The following is a 21882-nucleotide window of genomic DNA, read 5'->3' as shown; positions in this document are numbered from 1 at the left end:
TTTTTTAATCATCATTTTTTCTATATTTTTTTTATTTTTTATTTTTTATATGATTTTACTAAATATTTATAATATAAAATTATTATAATAATATAAATTTTATATTTTAATATAAATAAACAATATTATAATATATAAATATATATAATATTTTAAATGTAATTGTTGCTTCTATGTGTACTATTAAGCAATTCCCAGCCCCTATAATGATTGAAATCAAGTAAATTGAAAATTTCTAAATTTGAAATCATTAAAATGTTTAAAATGAGGCTGAATTCATGGAATGTTATTGGCTTGAATTGAGTATTTGATAATATACATAATAAACCAATTCAGATCTTCTGCTATCGATTTCTTGTTTTTCTGTTGCAGACCAATCAAAATGCAGGATTATTATTATATTAATAAATCAAAGTTAGGTTGAAAGGAAGAGAGAGAACCCGAACCCGAATTCAATTCTGGGTTCAGCACAAACGACGTTAAACGGAATGTACATATACAGTATTGAGTGAAGCATACTTCTCTCCAGGTGCCATGTAAAATAGAATGTAGAGATACAATATTGAGTGAAGCATACTTCTCTCCAGGCGCCATGTAAAAAGTGAAGCATATTTCACTTCAATTAGTTTATATGCCTAGAGGTTAATGTAAAAACCTCCAACACATCAATGTAAAGACATTTTAGTGTTCATGTAAAAACATTTATTCATTCATGTATGTAAACCCATTAGAGAATGTGGAGAGACTGTTTTCAGTGAAGAATACTTCACTCCAAGCGCCATGTAAAACGGAAGTGAAGCATACTTCACTTTAAGCGCCATGTAAAACGGAAGTGAAGCATACTTCACTTTAAGCGACATATAAAATAAAAGTGAAGCATACTTCGCTCCAAGCGCCATGTAAAACGGAAGTGAAGCATACTTCACTTCAAGCGCCATGTAAAACAGAAGTGAATCATACTTCTCTCCAGGTGCCATGTAAAACAGAATGTAGATATACAATATTGAGTGAAACTTACTTCTCTCCAAGCGCCATGTAAAAAGTGAAGCATACTTCACTTCAATTAGTTTATATGCCTAGAGGTTCATGTAAAACCTCCAACACATCAATGTAAATACATTTTAGCGTTCATGTAAAAACATTTATTCATTCATGTATGTAAACTCATTGGAGAATGTAGAGAGACTGTTTTTAGTGAAGCATACTTCACTCCAAGCGTCAGGTAAAACGGAAGTGAAGCATACTTCACTTTAAACGCCGTGTAAAACGGAAGTGAAGCATACCTCACTTTATGCGCCTTGTAAAACAGAAGTGAATCATACTTCGCTCCAAGCGCCATGTAAAACGGAAGTGAAGCATACTTCACTTCAAGCGTCATGTAAAACAGAAGTGAAGCATACTTCTCTCCAGGTGCCATGTAAAACAAAATGAGAGATACAATATTGAATGAAGCATACTTCTCTCCAAGCGCCATATAAAAAGTGAAGCATACTTCACTTCAATTAGTTTATATGCCTAGAGGTTCATGTAAACCTCAAACACATTAATGTAAAGACATTTTAGCGTTCATGTAAAAATAGTTATTCATTCATTTATGTAAACTCATTGAAGAATGTGGAGAGACTGTTTTCAGTGAAGCATAGTTCACTCTAAGCGCCATTTAAAACGGAAGTGAAACATACTTCACTTTAAGCGACATATTAAACAGATGTGAAGCATACCTCACTTTATGCGCCTTGTAAAACAGAAGTGAATCATACTTCGCTCCAAGCGCCATGTAAAACGGAAGTGAAGCATACTTCACTTCAAGCGTCATGTAAAACAGAAGTGAAGCATACTTCTCTCCAGGTGCCATGTAAAACAAAATGAGAGATACAATATTGAATGAAGCATACTTCTCTCCAAGCGCCATATAAAAAGTGAAGCATACTTCACTTCAATTAGTTTATATGCCTAGAGGTTCATGTAAACCTCAAACACATTAATGTAAAGACATTTTAGCGTTCATGTAAAAATAGTTATTCATTCATTTATGTAAACTCATTGAAGAATGTGGAGAGACTGTTTTCAGTGAAGTATAGTTCACTCTAAGCGCCATTTAAAACGGAAGTGAAACATACTTCACTTTAAGCGACATATTAAACAGATGTGAAGCATACCTCACTTTATGCGCCTTGTAAAACAGAAGTGAATCATACTTCGCTCCAAGCGCCATGTAAAACGGAAGTGAAGCATACTTCACTTCAAGCGTCATGTAAAACAGAAGTGAAGCATACTTCTCTCCAGGTGCCATGTAAAACAAAATGAGAGATACAATATTGAATGAAGCATACTTCTCTCCAAGCGCCATATAAAAAGTGAAGCATACTTCACTTCAATTAGTTTATATGCCTAGAGGTTCATGTAAACCTCAAACACATTAATGTAAAGACATTTTAGCGTTCATGTAAAAATAGTTATTCATTCATTTATGTAAATCCATTGAAGAATGTGGAGAGACTGTTTTCAGTGAAGCATAGTTCACTCTAAGCGCCATTTAAAACGAAAGTGAAACATACTTCACTTTAAGCGACATATTAAACAGATGTGAAGCATACTTCGCTACGAGCGCCATGTGAAATGGAAGTGAAGCATACTTCACTTTAAGCGACATATAAAACAGAAGTAAAGCATATTTCGCTCCAAGCGCCATGTAAAATGGAAGTGAAGCATACTTCACTTCAAGCGCCATGTAAAACAGAAGTGAAACATACTTCTCTCTAAGTGCCATGTAAAACGGAAGTGAAGCATACTTCACTTCAAGCTCCATGTAAAACATAAGTGAAACATACTTCACTTCAATTAGTTTATATGCCTAGAGCTTCATGTAAAACCTCCAACACATTAATGTAAAGACATTTTAGCGTTCATGTAAAAACATTTATTCATTCATGTATGTAAACCCATTGGAGAATGTGGAGAGACTGTTTTCAGTGAAAAATACTTCACTCCAAGCGCCATGTAAAATGGAAGTGAAACATACTTCACTTTAAGCGCCATGTAAAACGGAAATGAAGCATACTTCACTTTAAGCGACATGTAAAATAGAAGTGAAACATACTTTGCTTCAAGCGCACATATTAAGGTATAAAACAAATTTTTCGCTGTAAATTCTTTTATAATAGTATATATATAAACCCTAATATCATTTTATATTATAAAAACCTCCTTCTGATTCATATCTCTCTCTTCAAGCTTCTACCTCCTTTCTTGGCGATTCGAATCCAACTCCCCGTCTACCCGAATTCTTTTGTCAAGAAGATCGAAAATCAGTCTAAAAAATGGTACGTACACCAAAATCGTTAAGTTTTCTTTGTATTTATGAAACCCTAGGATTACGTACACCCAATAAGGTCGTTATTTCGTTCATATTTAGGAAACCCTACTCCGAAAATATCACGTTCAATGAAAATCCTTCGTATTTAGGAAAACCTACTTAGGGTTATGTTTAATTACAGTTTTGTATATTATTTCCACGAAACCCTAGTTACTGATGTAGGAAAAACTTATTTTTATTATTAACGAAACATATTTTTTGAATGTGTAGGCAAAAAACAACGAAATCGTCCCAAACACTATAGGCAAAGAATGAATTTTTTGCCTCAGTTAAATATCATGGACAGGAGAAGGAGTATATATGTTGTGAGATATGTGGGAATGTAGGGTATAATGAATGTTTATTATTTGTTTTACTGCATTCTTAGTGACATATGTAAGATAAGATCATTATGCCCGTCTATCTATCATTTTTATTAGATATCTGTTATCATTAATAATCTACTTTAGGTATATCAAGTCTCTTTACAAAGATGCAAAATTTTCTACTTCATCTCTTCAATAATAACAGAAACGCGTCTGTTGGCCAATGCACTTAAGGACACAGATAACCAACATTTTGTATTGCTTTCTGACAGGTGAGTCGGATTGGTTTGTCTCATGTATATCATGATTTCATATCCTTGAGGAACATGCTGATCAATTTTTGTGTTGTTTTCTTTTACAGTTGTATACCGTTGCATGATTTTAAATATGTCTACCACTATTTGATAAATTCAAATATCAGTTTCATTGACAGGTATGTGACATGTTCTTAGTCATATATATTACAAGTACAAATTCATATACATTCAATTGCATTAGAATTAGAATTATAATTCCAATTTCAATTCTGATTGAAGAAAACATCGCCATATTTCTTTAGAGGGTTATTTATTATGGTTGTTATCTTATTAAACAATTTTTTTTGTTTTCCTTCAGTGATGCATGTTCTTTGTGTGTCCAAGTTTAAAGATCCTAGGCCACATGGAATCGATAGATATACAGAGCACATGTTACATGTTACCTGTTTTCGAAAGGGTTCGCAGGTAATGTGAAACTCTTAAGATGTTTAAGTATTCAGGCTTGGCTTCTGTAATGTAGATCAAACTCATCCAAAGATAAATTTTGTTGTTTACATGCTCTTCGGATGCTGCTCATATGATTTTATTTATCAGTGGTTCACAATGAAGCGTCAACATGTAATTGTGGTGATGGCTGACAGTCTGTATTATAATATATTCCGGGATTACTGCAAGGTAATTTTTACTCTAAATAGTTGTAACAAATTGAGAATATTGGGCTAACTCAGATGTTGTCCCATCTTTACACAGCCGAGATTTGATGGAAGGAACTGTTATTCTGATGAGCATTACTTGCCCACATTTTTCTATGTGAGGGAGAATAATATTTTTCTTCCTGAATTCGTTGAATCAACAACACCTTTAAGATTATAATTTATTATTTTAATTATTTTACCATGTATTATGTTAGGATCGGGGACGTCCTTGGAGGACCGATGTGTTTCCGGTTTTTGGAAGGGTAGCCGCTTACAACACACAACGCACAATTTGGTGATAGTCCGGTTAGAGACTAAAACCTTTCTCAGCACTACGCAAACTGTCACAGACTCTTAAACCGAGTTCAAGGGCGGAAATGTCTGTTTCAGTCTGAAGCAACATATGCGACTTGGATGAGATTTATGAGGAGTCAGTTTTAGAGATATGAGTGGACCGGTTCTGATTGAGAAGTAAGATTATGTTTTGGTTTGTGTTTAGGTTAAGTAAGCAAAAAGTAAATAAACAATACGAGACAGGATTTTTTATGGATGTTCGGAGCAAACCCTCCTACGTCACCCCTTCTTCTCAGGTTATGAGAAGGATCTCTACTAACTTTCAAAGTTACAACAATTACACTACCGGTCGAGCCTAACTCGCTACTCGCCGGTTACACCAACTCACTCTTGATGTAATACACTAATACAATACAAATAAAGCTTTCGGTAAATGACACAGCGGTTTTGGATCGCGCGTGAGATTTCTTTCTCTCTCTTAATTAATTTCCGAACTGTGTTTAATGAGGTCGCTTCGTCTTCCTTTTATAGTGAAGAGCATTCCAACGGTTACTTTCTTCTCTCACCGTGGGATTGGTCAGTTCAGAGTCACGCCGGTGCAGAGAGGTTGCTTGCACGTTTCACCTTCCTAACACTTGGCAAGCATGCAGATATTTCTCAGATAAAAATGACATAACCGGTTTGCAGATTTGGACATGTGTCAGGCATGCACCTTCCGGCTGTCTAAGTCGGATCAGTAAATCATCATTGTTTTTATCGAATGCTTCTGATCGGATCTTATCTTCTTTTATTTCTCCAAGACACGTCTATTACGTCATCTTTGTAACTCTTGGTTTCCGGTTGACTCTTTCATATTATGATATGGCTGGGATGTAGACTTTTCTTTGCTAGCCGGTCTATTGAGAATGTTGAAGCCGGTTCCTCTTCATATTGACTTGATCATCTGGAATTTGATTACTTTGATATGTTCTTCAGCCGGTTTGTGAAGTTCCAGCCGGTTTATACAAGTCGATCTGTTCCTGCAAATAAGAGTTAATAGTAGTTTAGTTTTTCTGGCCAGTTTCAAAAATTAACTTTACTTAATTTTTTTTTATCAATTTCTCCCTTTTTGATTATTTAGAATAAATATTCAAAAATCGTAATGTATGGCCGGTTTGAAAATTAACTTACTTAATTTTTATATCAATTTCTTCCTTTTTGATTATTTAGAATAAATATTCAAAAATCGTAATGTATGGCCGGTTTGAAAATTAACTTACTTAATTTTTTCTATCAATTTCTCCCTTTTTGATTATTTAGAATAAATATTCAAAACTCGTAATGTGTGGCCGGTTTGAAAATTATTTTTAACAATTTCTCCATATTTGATGTTTTTCTGTTTAAGAAAAATTTCAAAACATGTTTTGATTTTTTAAAGTATATCTAATAAAATCATTACTTTAAGATATTAGAAAATTAACTTAGTTCTGAAACAAAATCCAAACACAAGTAAACTGTTCATAAGAAAGAAATAAGCTAAGGATTGGATGATCCCCCCTTTTCGTTTTCTTTCTCCTTCCGCTTCCTTTCTTCGTCTTCTCTCGCCTTCCATTCCCTATCTCTTCTTTTAGCGTCAATTTTCCATCTGGTAAATACACTTGATATACCGGGAGTTCGTTTGTTGAATCCGAAGCCGCCACTTACTGGTATGGATGGGCGAGATGGTTGAGCAGCAATCGGCCTGGAACTAGGAATTGTGGTTGAAGATTCGACTGCTTTCTTCTTTCGTCGGTTGAGTCGTGTAATATCCTCTTCTTCGTCTTCGTCAAGAGGTTCTTCATTTTGTCCGACCGGTTGAGTCTCTCCCAGACCGCTTCGTTCCGCCAGCTTCATCACAGCCGTAACCGCTTTTCGTTTGTTCTTATTCCTTGTTTTCATAGAGTGCGAAGCCTGAGCCGGTATGGGTTTAGGTTGAGCGGCCTTTTCTTCATCATTGTATTGCTTAGCCAGCTCATGATCTTTGTCTTCGATTTCCTTTCTTAACCGTTCCCTCTCCTCGTCTTCGTCTTGATGTTTCTTGGAAGTTTCGACATCAGCACTAATCTGCGCTTGAGTCTTGTTAACTTGTAATTTGAACAGTTCCTCAATCTGAGCTTCCATAGAATGCATCATGTCGAGTAAAGGAGCGGTTGCGGTTTGAACATATTCAGCGATCATCGACTTCATTGATGTTTGAATGGTTTCGGCAATCTCTGAGTTAATTGATGCCCAGACGGTTTCAGTCAGATTGGTTTCAACGGTTGCAATTTTCTCGTCTGTAGCAATACTGTACTTATGAAGACAAGAGATAATTGTGTCAGCAACTACTCCCTTCACTTGCTCAAGTCCCGGAGCCTGATCAGTCTGTGGAGGGGCATTGCTCCGGTTTTTTGCTGTTTTGGAGGACTCTCCGGTAACAAAGAAGGGTTTGCTTTGAAAGAGATCGGCATGAGTTAAGACATGTTTGCACGTGTCCCTCCATTCTGCTTCGAGCCGGTCAACACTTTGAATGAGATTATTACGCACCGTGTGAAATCACTCAAACATTCTTGACTCCATAGGAGTTAGTTTTGCCCCTTTTGCCTCCCTCATGGCATCTTCTACTACATGTAACCGAGCGTATTCTTGTATCGCCATCGTTTTGGAGAATGCAGATTAAATAACGTCGGTACCTGTTAGCGTGAGGGCCACTTCTTCTAATTCCAAAAGTTTCTCCCAATACTTGTTATCGCTAATATCGGGAATCATGTCTGATAGCTTCGTTTCACAACGGAGCCTGACCTATAAGTGGTACGATAAGACCATCTCTCCAGCTTCTCTGTTTATATCTAGGAGGAACTTCTGATACATCTTCTCCTCTTCTTCTGCTGAAATGGGAACCTCGGCTTCTTGTATGATTTTAGATTGAGAACCAGTTTGGGTTTTATTGTCTCCTTGCACCGGAGAGTCCTCACGCATAAGTTCTTTTCCCTTGTTAACCTGAGATGGACCTTCAGGTGTGATTATTGGATTTGTTGGCCCGTCTTGAGCCGATTGGAGAGTTTTTTCGGTTGGGACGGATTTGTCCCCCACGGAACCGGATGGTTCAATGTTTGCTTCTTGAGCGGGAGGAGTGATGTTTTCTGTGTTGGCCGTTTCTTCGACCGAATGGATTTTATTCTGACCGGTTACTTCAACCCGATCAGTTGGCTGGAGAAGACTTGTCACGTCGTCTTCGGTTTCATGATTTATGGTTTGGACCACATCCATTATGACCGCTGAGGTTCTTAAACCTACGTCGGCCATCATATCATCGAGGTTTTTGGCTGGGGACTTGGATTTTTAAGAATGAATACTAACCTCCTTAGTCGAATTCTCCTTCGACTTTGATTGAGTTTCTTGGCTCCCCGAGAGTTCGGTTTGCCTTGATGATGGAGATTCAACTAGATTTGGATGAACTGTGTTGATTGGGATCGGCTGAAAGACATCTGGGTTTCTCATGGGTGAATGATCTGAGGATAGCGTTTTCTCGGATTCTGTCAGTTTCTAGGAGCTCTTCTTTGCTGACTTCTTCTTTCTTCCCTTTTTCTGAGGGGCCTCGGCTTGAACCACCTTTCCCTTAGGATCTTCTTGTTTTGAACTTTCACCAGCCGGTGCAGACGAGCTGGTTCCTTTCGATGATTTTGTTCTGGAAGATTTCAACCTAGCCGCTTTAGCAGTTTTCTTGCTCATCTGCTCAGAGTTGAGTATATTACTGGATGGAAACGGTTCACCTTCACCAAGGTCAACATGAAGGAATTGAAGAATCTTCCCTATTTGCATGGCATAGGCCTGAACCCGACCATCCTTCTTTACCACCATCTCACAGAACTGTTCGAACAGAACGGTTCCCCAATCGATCTTGTCACTGCAGACAATCGCCATCAACATCTTCAACTTCAGCTTGGTCAGGTTATCGAAGTTGCCTCCTTTACCCTAAAGTGATCTCGAAATTATGTTCAACAGTCATCTGAACTCCGACTTGAGTTTATTCTTCCGGCTGGAGTGAGTTACTAGATCCTTGTCATCAACTGATATGACCAACCGGATCGCGTTGGATTCTGCATCTGTCAAGCTCGTTTTGAAGTCCAGCCCGGTATTCGGCAAACCGAGCGCTTCTGAGAAGATCTCCTCCGTGATATTAACCGTCTTTCCGTTCACGGTGGCAGAGACTGTTCTCTTCGTTAGGGTCGCCGTCGCTAGGAACTCCACAACTTCCGTCGGGTGCACGATGAACGGACCAGACAAATATGTTTCTAGTCTAGAATCTCTTAATGATTGCAGCACGACCTTGTTTTCTTCTGCTGCGTGTTCGTCGATATCGCTGAAATCGACCTGCAACATGTATTGAAAAGGTGCTTTAACTAGATCCATGATGATTTTGTGAGTAGAGAAGATGAAGAACAACGATGATCGAAAATCAGAGAGATTTTAAGATTTTAGAGAGAGAAAACTTGTGCAAATAATAAACTGTTTTGAACTTATATAGGAAGCGGTTCAAGGTGTTGGCTGGTCCGACGGAAACACCGGGCCCGAGGTTACGACGATGAACCTCCAAGTACCGAGTGATTTGGGGAGCGAAGCCGATCCTTCCCCTTGGAGCAGTGATAAGCTTCTTCAAGTTGTTGAAGAGGTAGGTAGCCCACTTTATGGGCGATTTGCAAACGATGGCTATCATGATGTCGAAAGCCTCCCGGTTATAAATCTGGTTGGGCATTCGGCCCATGATAGACCGCTGAACCAAGTCATGAAAGACTTGGTATTGAGGAGCAAGATCATCCTTCTCTCCTTGGTCATCGACCGGATCAGTGGAGGAGGAAAATATGAAGGAAGGCATAGTCTTCCTTAGCCGGAAAGAACGGCGTTGGGAAGTCCGAGAATCCTTCGGGTGGAAGGTCGAAGAATAGAGCAAAGTGTTCTTCGGTAATCCGAAGAAATCTCCCGTTAATGATGGTCCTTATGCTACCATCATTAAGGATATGCCCGTTGTTGAAAAATTCGTACACCTCCTCTTCGAGGATGGTGTCTGAATCTTCAAGAAATTTTTGTAACCACGATTCTACGATCGGTTGGAATATGGTTTCGTGAAACCGGACATTTCTCATTTCTTGGAAGTTGACTATGATTGTGTTTCTTAGCTCGGCGTTCATTTTGGAGAGAGAGAGAAATATCTGAGGTGTGTTTTGATGAAGAAGGATGTGGCCTCCTTTTTATAGCCTGGGCGGTTGGGTGCATTTAATGAGGATATTTTGAAAAATCAGACCGTTTATGTCTGATCATAAATGTCGTATCAGTTTTCAAGAGGATAAGGCATGTCTGGTCTAATCGGATCAAGCATGCTTCTTGGAAAGAGAATATTTCAGTTTTCAAGACTGAATTTATTTAGTTTGATACCGCGCATTTAATTTTGGTTATTTCTTTAAGATTTCTTTATTTTTTATCGAAAAGGAAAGAAGTGATTGTCATTAATGAAGAGTACCAAACCGGTAGTACAACAAAATTACCGGTTTTGGAAATGAAGAAGGTTAAACATTTGATGAACCGGCAGTTTGATTCCTCTTGGCCTTAGCTGCTTCCCACCGGTCGATCAGTTCTTGGATTCTCTCCTTCGTAAGCACATGCTTCGGATGGAGAGTGACAAAGGGTCCGGAGTGGATATCCAGACTAGCATAGAAACTCTTAGCTGAGGAGCATACCCGGTTTTGTTTGAGAGAATCATCTTCTTCAGGTTGCTGAAGATGATCCAGGACCAGTTTATCGGTGTCCCAACCGTAACGGCAATCATCATCTCGAAGAGCCTCTGGGTGTAGTAGTAGCCCTTCACTCTACCCAGAACCGACTTTCCCAGAATCTCACATAGAAGCTGGTACTTGTGAGAGAGTTGTCTTTTAGCACCCCAGGGTCTAACCGGGATGTCGGAGTTGGAGAACCGATGACACATTTCTTCAATGGTCACCGGGGAGTAAGTAAGGTCGGTTACCCCTTCAATGGGTAAACCGTAGTATTCAGCGAAATCCGTCTCGCTGAATAGGAAGGACTGACCATAAACTCGTGCAACGATTATATCTCGGTGCACCTCCTTTGCAGTTTCGAAGAACTCATCGACTACCAAGTAGTCGAGGATGAATCTGTTCTCCAAAAATCCTCTTAGTCCGCTTCTTTCAACGGCTAAGAACATTTCTTTGACTTCATGGTCTTCATATTGATAAATGGAGTTGAAATCAGCCAAGAGAATTTTCTTTGCAAGTGGGTTGGAGTTCATGATCTTGAGATAATTTTTTAGCTCAAGAGAGTTTTTTGTGAATAGTGAATTTTGTGAAGTGTTGTGAGGATTAGAGGTTTGTTTATATAGCCAGGGGTTCGGCTAGATCAATAGGTTAAGCATGCTTAGTGATGTCATCAATTAGTTAATAGGCTTTAACTTGTTGAAGTGTATAACGTTTATTTCCAATGCAAAGTTAATTATTACTAAGATATTCATGATGACAAAAATCTATTGACAAGATGTTAGTTTCCATCTCTTGATGATGGACACATGTCGTTATCTCGATTGAGGTAAACTATTTTATCAAATACAAGTTTCATTTTTCAAGGTTTTGCACGAAAACACGGTTAGTTATATCATGTTAGCCGGAAAAGTTCAGTTTATCTAAACCAGATGTATTTGTACTAATCGGTTTTCCATGACCGGTTTTAATTGGATATTTTATTCCGGTGTGAAGAAATGTTGAGTCGTATCAACATTTGTTCAACTCTGGATTAAGTTTATCCACCTCTGTCAGGTAATTTCAATCGCGTGGTAAGTATACATGAGATTTGACATCATGAAGTAATCAGGCATAACCGGAGACTTCCTCCCAGTTAGCATCCTTGAATTTTTAATGGTCTATTTGAATATAGTTTGAGAAGCGAGAGCTTCTCCCTGAACACATATCCCGGTTTTTCATGATAATATATGTAGACAGTATGCATTTATGATCATGATATAAGTTGCTTAACATCAGTAATTCCTAGAATATTTCTGAAATGAGAGAACTTAGCTTCCTGTAGCGGTTTGGTGAAGATGTCAGCTACTTGTTGCTCAGTTGAGACATATTCCAGCCGGATATGTTTCTCCTAAACATACTCCCGGATGAAATGATGCCTTATGTCAATGTGTTTCGTTTTTGAGTGCAACACCGGATTGTATGTAATCGCTATCGCACTGGTGTTGTCACAAAATATTGGTGATTCCTCAGCTATTACACCAAAGTCCCTTAGTTGTTGTTGGATCCAGAGGAGTTGTGCACAGCAGCTTCCGGCTGCTATATACTCTGCCTCTGCGGTTGACGTTGCAACTGAGGTTTGTTTCTTGCTGCTCCATGTAACGAGCCGGTCACCCAGGAATTGGCAAGTTCCACTTGTACTCTTTCTATCGATTTTGCATCCTGCGTAATCCGCGTCTGAGTAACTTATGAGGTTGAAACTTGAGTCTTTTGGGTACTAAAGTCCCACATCTTGAGTTCCATTCAGATATTTCAATATTCTTTTAGCCGCAGTGTAATGTGATTGCTTTGGATTGGCTTGAAATCTCCCGCATACTCCAACCGCAAACAAGATGTCCGGTCGGCTGGCTGTTTTATCGACTGAGCTTATTGTAATTTGTGATCAAATAAGAATTTTGTTAACGTGTCATACCAGGCTCTTGGAGCCTGTTTCAAACCGTAAAGGGCTTTGTTTAGCCGGTAAACATGATTTTCGTGTTCTGAATTTTTGAAACATGAAGGTTGATTAACACACACCTCTTCATGTACTTTACAGTTTAGAAAAGAGTTCTTAACATCCATTTGAAAAACTTTGAAATTTTTGAAAGCTGCAAAAGCTAAAAATATTCTAATTTCCTCAAGTCTAGCTACAGGGGCAAATGATTCTTCGAAATCAACGCCTTCTTCCTGTTTGTAGCCTTGAGCCACTAACCGGGCCTTGTTCCTCGTAACTAAACCGTCTTCATTGAGTTTATTTCTGAATACCCATCGTGTTCCTATAACCGGTTTGTTTTTCGGTCTAGGGACTAGGTACTAGACTTTATTTCTCTCAAACTCGTTTAGTTCCTCTTGCATTGCTAGGATCCAATCGGGATCTAACAATGCTTCATCCACCTTTTTCGGCTCAATTTGTGATATGAAAGCTGAGTTTTCATAGTGTTCCAAATTATGTTGCCTAGTTCGGATGAGTGAGGATATGTTACCTATTACTAGTTCAAGAGGATGATTTTTATTCCTTCTGAAGTTTATCCGAGATATGTCTACCAAGCTTTCGGTTGGCTGATCAAGGTTAGACTGATCGGTAGGCTGAACAGAGTTAACCCGACCGATTTCTTCAGTTGAAACCGAAGAGTCAACTTTCTGCGGTAAAGCAGCTTGAACAGGCTGAGGTTCAGCATCAATCGCTTGGTCATTGACAAATCGTTTAAAACCGGAACCTCATCTTCATCATTAGAATAGATATTGAAATTTTCCATTCTGTTGTGAAGATCGAAGGGTAAGGCAGTGTTTCGTTCAACCGATTCATCAAAAACAACGTGGGATGTTTCTTCAACTGTTAAGGTCCTAGTATTGTATATTCTATATGCCTTACTTACAGCCGAATATCCCAACATTATTCCCTCATCGGATTTAGCATAAAAAGCGGTCAAATAATTTTTGCCGTTGTTGTGAACAAAACATTTACTACCAAAAATTCGAAAATACCGTATGTTTGGAATTCGATCATAGTATATCTCAAAAGGAGTTTTGGAAAAACGTTTAATTACTAAAGACCGGTTTTGAGTGTAACATGCGGTATTGATAGCCTCAGCCCAAAACTTTTGAGCAATACCCGAATCGGCTATCATTGACCTTGCGACTTCCTTGAGAGTTCAATTTCTTCTCTTAGCCAAGCCGTTTTGTTGAGGAGTTCTGGCACTAGACAACTCGTGTCTAATACCAGAATCATCTAGAAAAGTAGTTAATCTGCTATTTATAAACTCAGTTCCTCTATCACTTCTGATTTTGTTTACTCGAATAGATTTCTCATTTTGTATTCTCAGAATCAGTTTGATCAGGTTTGGTGTTGCTTGATTTTTAGAAGCTAAAAATGTTACCCAAGTAAATTTAAAATAGTCATCTATAACTGCCATGGTATATTGCATGCCTCCTAAGCTGGTTACTCTAACCGGACCAAACAAATCCATATGCAGGAGTTCTAAGCACCGTTCAGATTGATAATTTCCTTTACTTTTGAAAGATGACTTTATTTGTTTACCCATTTGACATGCAGCACACACTTTATCTTTTGAAAATTTAACATTTGGAAAACCGTAAACTAATTCTTTAGAGCATATGAAGTTGATTGTTTTGAAATTCAAATGGTTTAGTCGTTTATGCCCAGTTTGGATCACTTCTAGCTATCATGCATACAGGTTTTTCAAAATCAGTTTTCCAATCAACTTTGTATATGTTTCCCATTCAGTTACCGGTTAATAGAATATCATTTTGATGATTCTTAACTAAGCATGCATTCTTATGAAACTCAACTTTATATCCTACATCGCATATTTGACTTATGCTTAGTAGGTTAAAATGCAAGTTTTCTACCAGTAATACATTATTTATAGACAGGTTACAATGGACAATCTTACCCTTGCCCACGGTTTTACCTTTCGAGTTGTCACCGAATGTTATGACTGCTCTGGTTTCATATGTGATGTCTGCTAGCAGCTTATCGTTGTCAGTCATGTGTCTTGAGCATCCGTTGTCTAGATACCATTCCGAGTTCTTTAGCCGGTTGCTTCTCCTAACCTGTAAAAATATTTACAGCTTTTTGGTACCCACATTCAGTTGGGTCCATGGTTAATTAGTCCCTTTGGGATCTAGACTTGAATAAGTCGGATCATTTTCCCGGTATCTGTTCTTATAGTATTTGGCTTAACTTCTTGATCCTTGCTCAAAAATGCCTTGTGTCGCGGTGATGAATATTTTTGAGATCGCGATGCACTTGTTTTATTTTGGTTATTTTCTGTCCGGTTGGCTTTCCTTCTCTCAGGATGAAGCCAGTTTTTTGATTCAGTCGGGCTTACATATTTTAGTTCTTTTTCCGGTTTTAGATCACGTTTTTCCTCATTTTCAGTTGATGAGCTCTTGATAAAACTTATGAAAGGAAGATTGTCTTTTGTGAGTTTCATCCCGTTACATTGATTTGATTCATTTGATTTGTTTTGTTTATAACTAATGCCAAATCTACACTTGGGGTGTCTTTTATAATTACACATCTGTTTTACGGCTTGACGAGATCTTTCCCATGCAGCCGTAACATACAGTACTCGTTCATCGACTTTAGTTACCGGTTGAACTGTCTCCTCATTTTCTAAGGATAGTTCAGCCGGTTCATACACTGTGATTTCGCATGACTCATAATCGATACCACTTGACTCTATGGTTTTATGTTCTACCGGAGTCGGTATGTATGCAGATATGTTTCTGAACTCAGCGACCATTTTGTTGAGTGCATAAATCAAATCTTCTTTAGTGAACTCATCAGAAGAGAAATCAAATACCTTTTCGTCGTTTGCCATGAAGCATGTTACTCTTTCCTCATCATTCTCGTTGTCGGAGTACGCCCATTCGCTTCCACCGTCGGATGCAATGAGTGCCTTTTGTATTTCCTTCCCTTCATCGGTTTGTTGGTTATTGTTTCTCCGGTAGTCGTTCCGTTGGTTGTCATTTCTCCGATAGTTGTTCCCTTGGTAGTTGTTACCTTGGTACCGGTTGCCTTGGTAGTTGTTGCCTTGATAGTTGTTGCCTTCCGGTTTTCTGTCGTCTATCCTTGGTTTCCTACATTCTGACCTGAAATGTCCAAAACCATCACAGTTATAACATCTTTTATTGGATTTATCTACGTAATTATAACTAAAGTTTTTGTTAGATGGTGGCTGGTTCTTCTTCATGAATCTCCCAAATTTCTGAGCAAGCATCGCCATCACATCTTCACTGATCTGATCAGCGTTTTTGACTGGAGCCGGAATGGTTGATACTTGGACCGCCGGTTCCACCGATGTAACCAAAGCTCTGGTTGCGGTTGACGTGGATGCTTCATCTTCGATCTGAGACTTAATCTCGAACTCGTAGGCTTTTAGATCCTAAAACACGTCATGCAACTTCATCTGCCCGAGGTTGCTTGATTCCCTCATCACCATGGTTTTGATATCCCATGTGTTTGGCAGGGATCTTAAGGCTTTAATGATTACTTCTCGGTTGTCGTATTTCTTTCCGAGTGTTTGAAGCTCGTTGACCACTCTGGTGAACCGGTTGCTAAATTCTTTCATATTTTCCCCCGGTTTCATCCTGATGTTCTCGTATTTTTGTGTAGCCACCAAGATTTTGTTCTCCTTTGTTATTTCGTTTCCTTCATGGATCTGAATGATCGTCTCCCAGGCTTCCTTTGCATTATCACAGGGTGATATCTTGTTCAAGGTATTATCGTCTATAGCCTTGTAGATGTGCCTCATGCAATGGTTGTCCAGGTTACTCCGTCTTCGATCTTCAGTTGTCCATGCATCTAACTCCTTGTTGATCTTGATTGGCCCTTCCTTCAGAACTCTGCTCATTTCATCATCTAGCGTAATCAGATGTAGATACATCTGTTTCTTCCAGATGCTAAACGCTTCACCGTTTAACATTGGTGGCTTGTCGCTGTGGGTCATGCTTCCCATTTTCTTCGGTTGCTTGAGTGCTAAGAACCTCGCTCTGATACCACTTGTTAGGATCGGGGACGCCTTTGGAGGACCGGGGTGTTTCCGGTTTTTGGAAGGGTAGCCGCTTACAACACACAACGCACAATTTGGTGATAGTCCGGTTAGAGACTAAAACCTTTCTCAACAATACGCAAACTGTCAAAGACTCTTGAACCGGGTTCAAGGGCGGAAATGTGTGTTTCAGTCTGAAGCAACGTATGCGACTTGGATGAGATTTATGAGGAGTCGGTTTTAGAGATATGAGTGGACCAGTTTTGATTGAGGAGTAAGATTATGTTTTGGTTTGTGTTTAGGTTAAGTAAGCAAAAAGTAAATAAACAATACCAGACAGGATTTTTTATGGATGTTCGGAGCAAACCCTCCTACATCACCCCTTCTTCTCAGGTTATGAGAAGGATCTCAACTAACTTTCAAAGTTACAACAATTACACTACCGGTCGAGCCTAACTCGCTACTCGCCAGTTACACCAACTCACTCTTGATGTAATACACTAATACAATACAAATAAAGCTTTCGGTAAATGACACAACAGTTTTGGATAGTGCGTGAGATTTCTTTCTCTCTCTTAATTAATTTCTGAACTGTGTTTAATGAGGTCGCTTCGTCTTCCTTTTATAGTGAAGAGCATTCCAACGGTTACTTTCTTCTCTCACCGTGGGATTGTTCAGTTTAGAGTCACGCCGGTGCAGAGAGGTTGCTTGCATGTTTCACCTTCCTAACACTTGGCAAGCATGCACATATTTCTCAGGTAAAAATGACGTAATCGGTTTGCAGATTTGGACACGTGTCAGGCATGCACCTTCCGGATGTCTGAGTCGGATCAGTAAATCATCATTGTTTTTATCGCATGCTTCTGATCGGATCTTATCTTCTTTTATTTCTCCAAGACACGTCTATTACGTCATCTTTGTAAATCTTGGTTTCCGGTTGACTCTTTCATATTATGATCCGGCTGGGATGTAGACTTTTCTTTGTTAGCCGGTCTGTTGAAAATGTTGAAGCCGGTTCCTCTTGATCTTGACTTGATCATCTGGAACTGGATTACTTTGATATGTTCTTCATCCGGTTTGTGAAGTTCCAGCCGGTTTATACAAGTCGATCTGTTCCTGCACATAAGAGTTAATAGTAGTTTAGTTTTTCTGGTCGGTTTCAAAATTTAACTTTACTTAATTTTTCTATCATATCATATTATTGTATAGATTCTTGATCCAGGTGGGATTTCCAATTGGTCAGTAACCCACGTTGATTGGTCTGAAAGAAAATGGCATCCAAAATCATACGAAGCACAAAATATCACTTATGAATTCTTGAAGAATATCACTGTAGGATTTACAATGTACATCTTTATTGGCTGTCTTTTGTTAATAATAATAATAATGTGACTTGTTTTCTTGTTGTTGCAGTCGATTAATGTAAGTGTGCATGAAACAAGTGATGAAAGGGTACGTGTTAAGATTTTTTACTTTATTTTTTTCATTTGGAGGCGAATTTGTAAAGAAAATAAGATTGTGTGGTGTGCTGTGTTGTAGAGGGTTCAATAGCTGAGAGCTTGCATATGGAACGAAATGCAGAGACCTTGTTACTTATTTGGAAGGAAATTTATGCCTGAAGCACTTGATAACTTGATGGATCTTTTCTCAAATTACACATCATTAGTATAAATGGGAATACCATCATTGATTTTTAATTCTTTGGTTGGGTCAATGTAAACAACAGTTGGTTGGTTTATGACCATCAATCACCACCTTCATTCTTCCTTCTTTTGTGTAGCTAAGCTTATGATTATGCTGTGAAGTAGCGCGTTAAATCACTTACAGAACAATAGATGATGATGATTTACAAGAAGGATATTGTCAAAAAAACATTATCTCATTGTTCCTTTGGGGTGGTCAAAATTGGTTTAGCTTTGTATTATTTATTGTAATTTATAAAGTGTGTCTTTTACAAATTGGATTGAACTAACATCCCTCCTCTTTTTTGAAGATGCAACACCATCTGTCAGAGCAGTTTGAGGGTGATTTGTGGCTCCAGCCAGACACTTTTGTGTTTTCCTTATTTAGCCCTAGTTTGAGAACACTTCATTTGTGTTATTAGCAAATGGAGTGTATTATTTTTTTCTCTTAATTATCATGAACTTTAATGATAGATTCTAAATGTGTCCTAAACTTTGATGATTTATTCAAGGGGAGTATAATTCCCTTTCACTTTAAATAAGTTAATTGTGTATTGATGTACTTTGTTGTTTGTATACTGGTCTCCACAAAGTTATCTTCTTCTTCAGCTTCTATCTCAACAAAATTGACATTTCCTTCTTAGTTAGGGCACTCCCATTCAAAATGCCTAAACTTATTACAGCCATAGTGTTTTAATCTATTAGGGATTTATCATAAGATCTTCCTTCATCTATACGAATCTCATGTATACTATCATAATATTTGACAAAATCACAATTACTAACTGATATGTAGTCTGAGTAGTCTGCTCCCACTTATCATAAAGATGTTCTAAAGAATTTGGTTTGAATTCAATATATAAAGCGTTATTAATTTAGTTTGTTAGAAAATAACCGGTAACTATATTTGAGTTTGAACAATTATAAAATTAATTATTTATTAAAAAATCGAGAATCTCATATGAATATTGAAATATATATTAACTATATATGTATTAACAAATTAATAATACATTTTTTTTTAATTCAAATTCATCTGTATTTCAGTTTCACTTGTTTTCAAACAAAACTGCATGATATTTTTGTGTCCAAATTCCTTTTAATTCTGTTTGTAGTTTGTATTATTTCTACATTTCTTTCTTTTATGGACCACTCCTCCATAAAGTAAAAAATAATCACTTCAAGCTTAAGAAAAAAAACATCCTCTCTTTATCTCCATACTTCAAGAGGGAGTCACGATCCAACTGCCATATCTGAAATGAGATTTAGAGGCCACAAATGTTAGATCTAAAAACTGGATATGATATGTGGGTCTAAATAACAAGTGTTAAAAGTGGGTTGAGATGGTAATAGTTAAGAGAATGGATTGAATACATAATATACTATTAAACCTAACTAACCAAAAATGTCATTTTTCTTTCAGAAAAAGGTAACTTACCACATTACAAATAGTGATAGAGACTGCATATATTTGTAAAATGAAGAAAAAAATGAACCAAGCTTGTTAGTGATTTTCATAAATATTGATAACTATGATAGAAATTCAGGAGAAACATGAAAAGAAGTTCACTGTGTAGTTATTCATCCTCTGGAAAATAGCTCTGTTGGTCAACACTGCACTGATGATGACACTTAGATCTGGTTCAGTCAGTACAATGTCGGAAGCGCTTATGGCTGCATTAGTGGCATCAGCAACCGCAATACCGATATCTGCCTTTTTGAGAGCTGGTGCATCATTAACATCATCGCTTGTCATTTCACAGATGTGCTTCCTTTCTTGCAGCTTCTTCACAATTTCATACTTGTGCTCTGTTAGGGAAGAAGAAGATCAATAATAAAGGGAGATGAGAAGCTTGGTATCAAAAATAAGGAAAAGCGTTTTTACCAGGGAAGAGTCCAACAAAACCATTGGCTTTTTCAATCAACTCTTCAACAGGAAAGGAAGCAATGCTTGAATCCTTATCTTGACCAAGTAGAGTGGCAGATGGATACATGTTTGTTCCCATTCCAAGTCTACGTCCAGTCTCCTTGGCAATAACAAGTTGATCACCTAGGAAGGGAATGATGAACAAATAAGACTTCTCTTCTATGAGACATAAAAACCATAGCTTTAATTACCTGTTATCATCTTGACATTTACACCAAGATTTAGAGCTCTTCGGATGGTTTCAGCACTATCATGCCTTGGAGGATCAAAGAGCGACAGGAGTCCAGCAAATTGCCATGGACCACCTGCACTGTCTTTTAATTTCTCTAGAACTACCTGAAATACAAAAGAAAGGACTTGATTGTTAGTTAATCATGCAAATTAATCACATGGGAGATGATTAATTGAAATGATTATGAAGATTAGAAACCTGTCTTACAACACCCAAAGAACGCAACCCGCGGTCAGCAAACTTATCAATAATTCTATGGACCTTCTTCTTCACATCTTCCTTGGCATTGCAAAGGGTTAAGATCTATTTCCATGTAATAAAGATAGGAAGAAGATGATAAATAGCTGTGTTCTCTTTCATAAAAGTTGAAAAAAAAATAATAGAGGCACCTGTTCTGGGGCACCTTTGCTAGCACGATGGCAGTTACCTTAAGCATCAATATAAGTCAAGGCAGTTTTTTAGCCAGAGCAATAGACATGATAGTTGCAGCTTCCATCACCCATGAAAGTGGATTCCACATGAACCCAAGAAACTTTAGAAACTTGCTCTCATGTATTCATAAATTATATATATGTCAGAATGACATATTTATTATATCTCTTGCAATTTGATTTAGAAAAATGAAGGACCTTCTTCTCTTCCAACTTGTTTGGACCAAAGATTTTCAACCGGTTATTTCCTTCCTCTGTGGACAAACCCTCCCTCAAACATTTCATCTGTTCGAACACTTCCTCAATAGGAACCTTTTCCTGAATTTTTCAAACACAAGGCAAACCAAGAAAATATATAAATAATATGATAATTCAGTAATGCATGAAACTAAGAATATTTTCATGATAAGTTGATACAAGGAACTAGCACTTCAACTTAATTCAATTCTACCAAATTAGTAATTAATCCACAAACATCATCAAATACACCCCTCTTATAACAAAACAATATTTAGTAAATATTTGATGCATAAGTAAACTTGAAGGATCCTCTACGACCCATTTGTAAGGTAATTATCCATGTACACTCTTTTTGTTCATTTGCATGTGAATGTGAAAATATTTACTAAATCATATTATATCTTGAAGCATACTTCACTTCAAGCGCCATGTAAAACAGAAGTGAAGAATACTTAACATCAATTAGTTTATATGCCTAGAGGTTCATGTAAAACCTCCAACACATCAACAGACGCCTTATAACAAAACAAGACGCTGCGTCTTATTTTTGAGTAACTACTAACAAGAATCATCGGGTTTTGTATATGAATATACCATCATACATTTAAAACTACAAGAAGATCGTTTAGAGTTTTACTTACTTAAC

The 21882-nt window shown here is 37.7% G+C and overlaps 1 pseudogene; it reads left to right on the top strand.

Annotated features, from left to right (window-relative positions):
* Positions 1-1152: 1152 nt before the first annotated feature.
* LOC124935051 lies at positions 1153-18526 on the top strand (annotated as a pseudogene).
* The last annotated feature ends 3356 nt before the right edge of the window (positions 18527-21882 follow it).

This window comes from Impatiens glandulifera, chromosome 4, assembly GCF_907164915.1.
Source record: "Impatiens glandulifera chromosome 4, dImpGla2.1, whole genome shotgun sequence".
Classification (NCBI taxonomy): Eukaryota; Viridiplantae; Streptophyta; class Magnoliopsida; order Ericales; family Balsaminaceae; genus Impatiens; species Impatiens glandulifera.
Note: the sequence above shows the minus strand (reverse complement) of the source record. Positions and strands in the feature narration are given on the sequence as shown.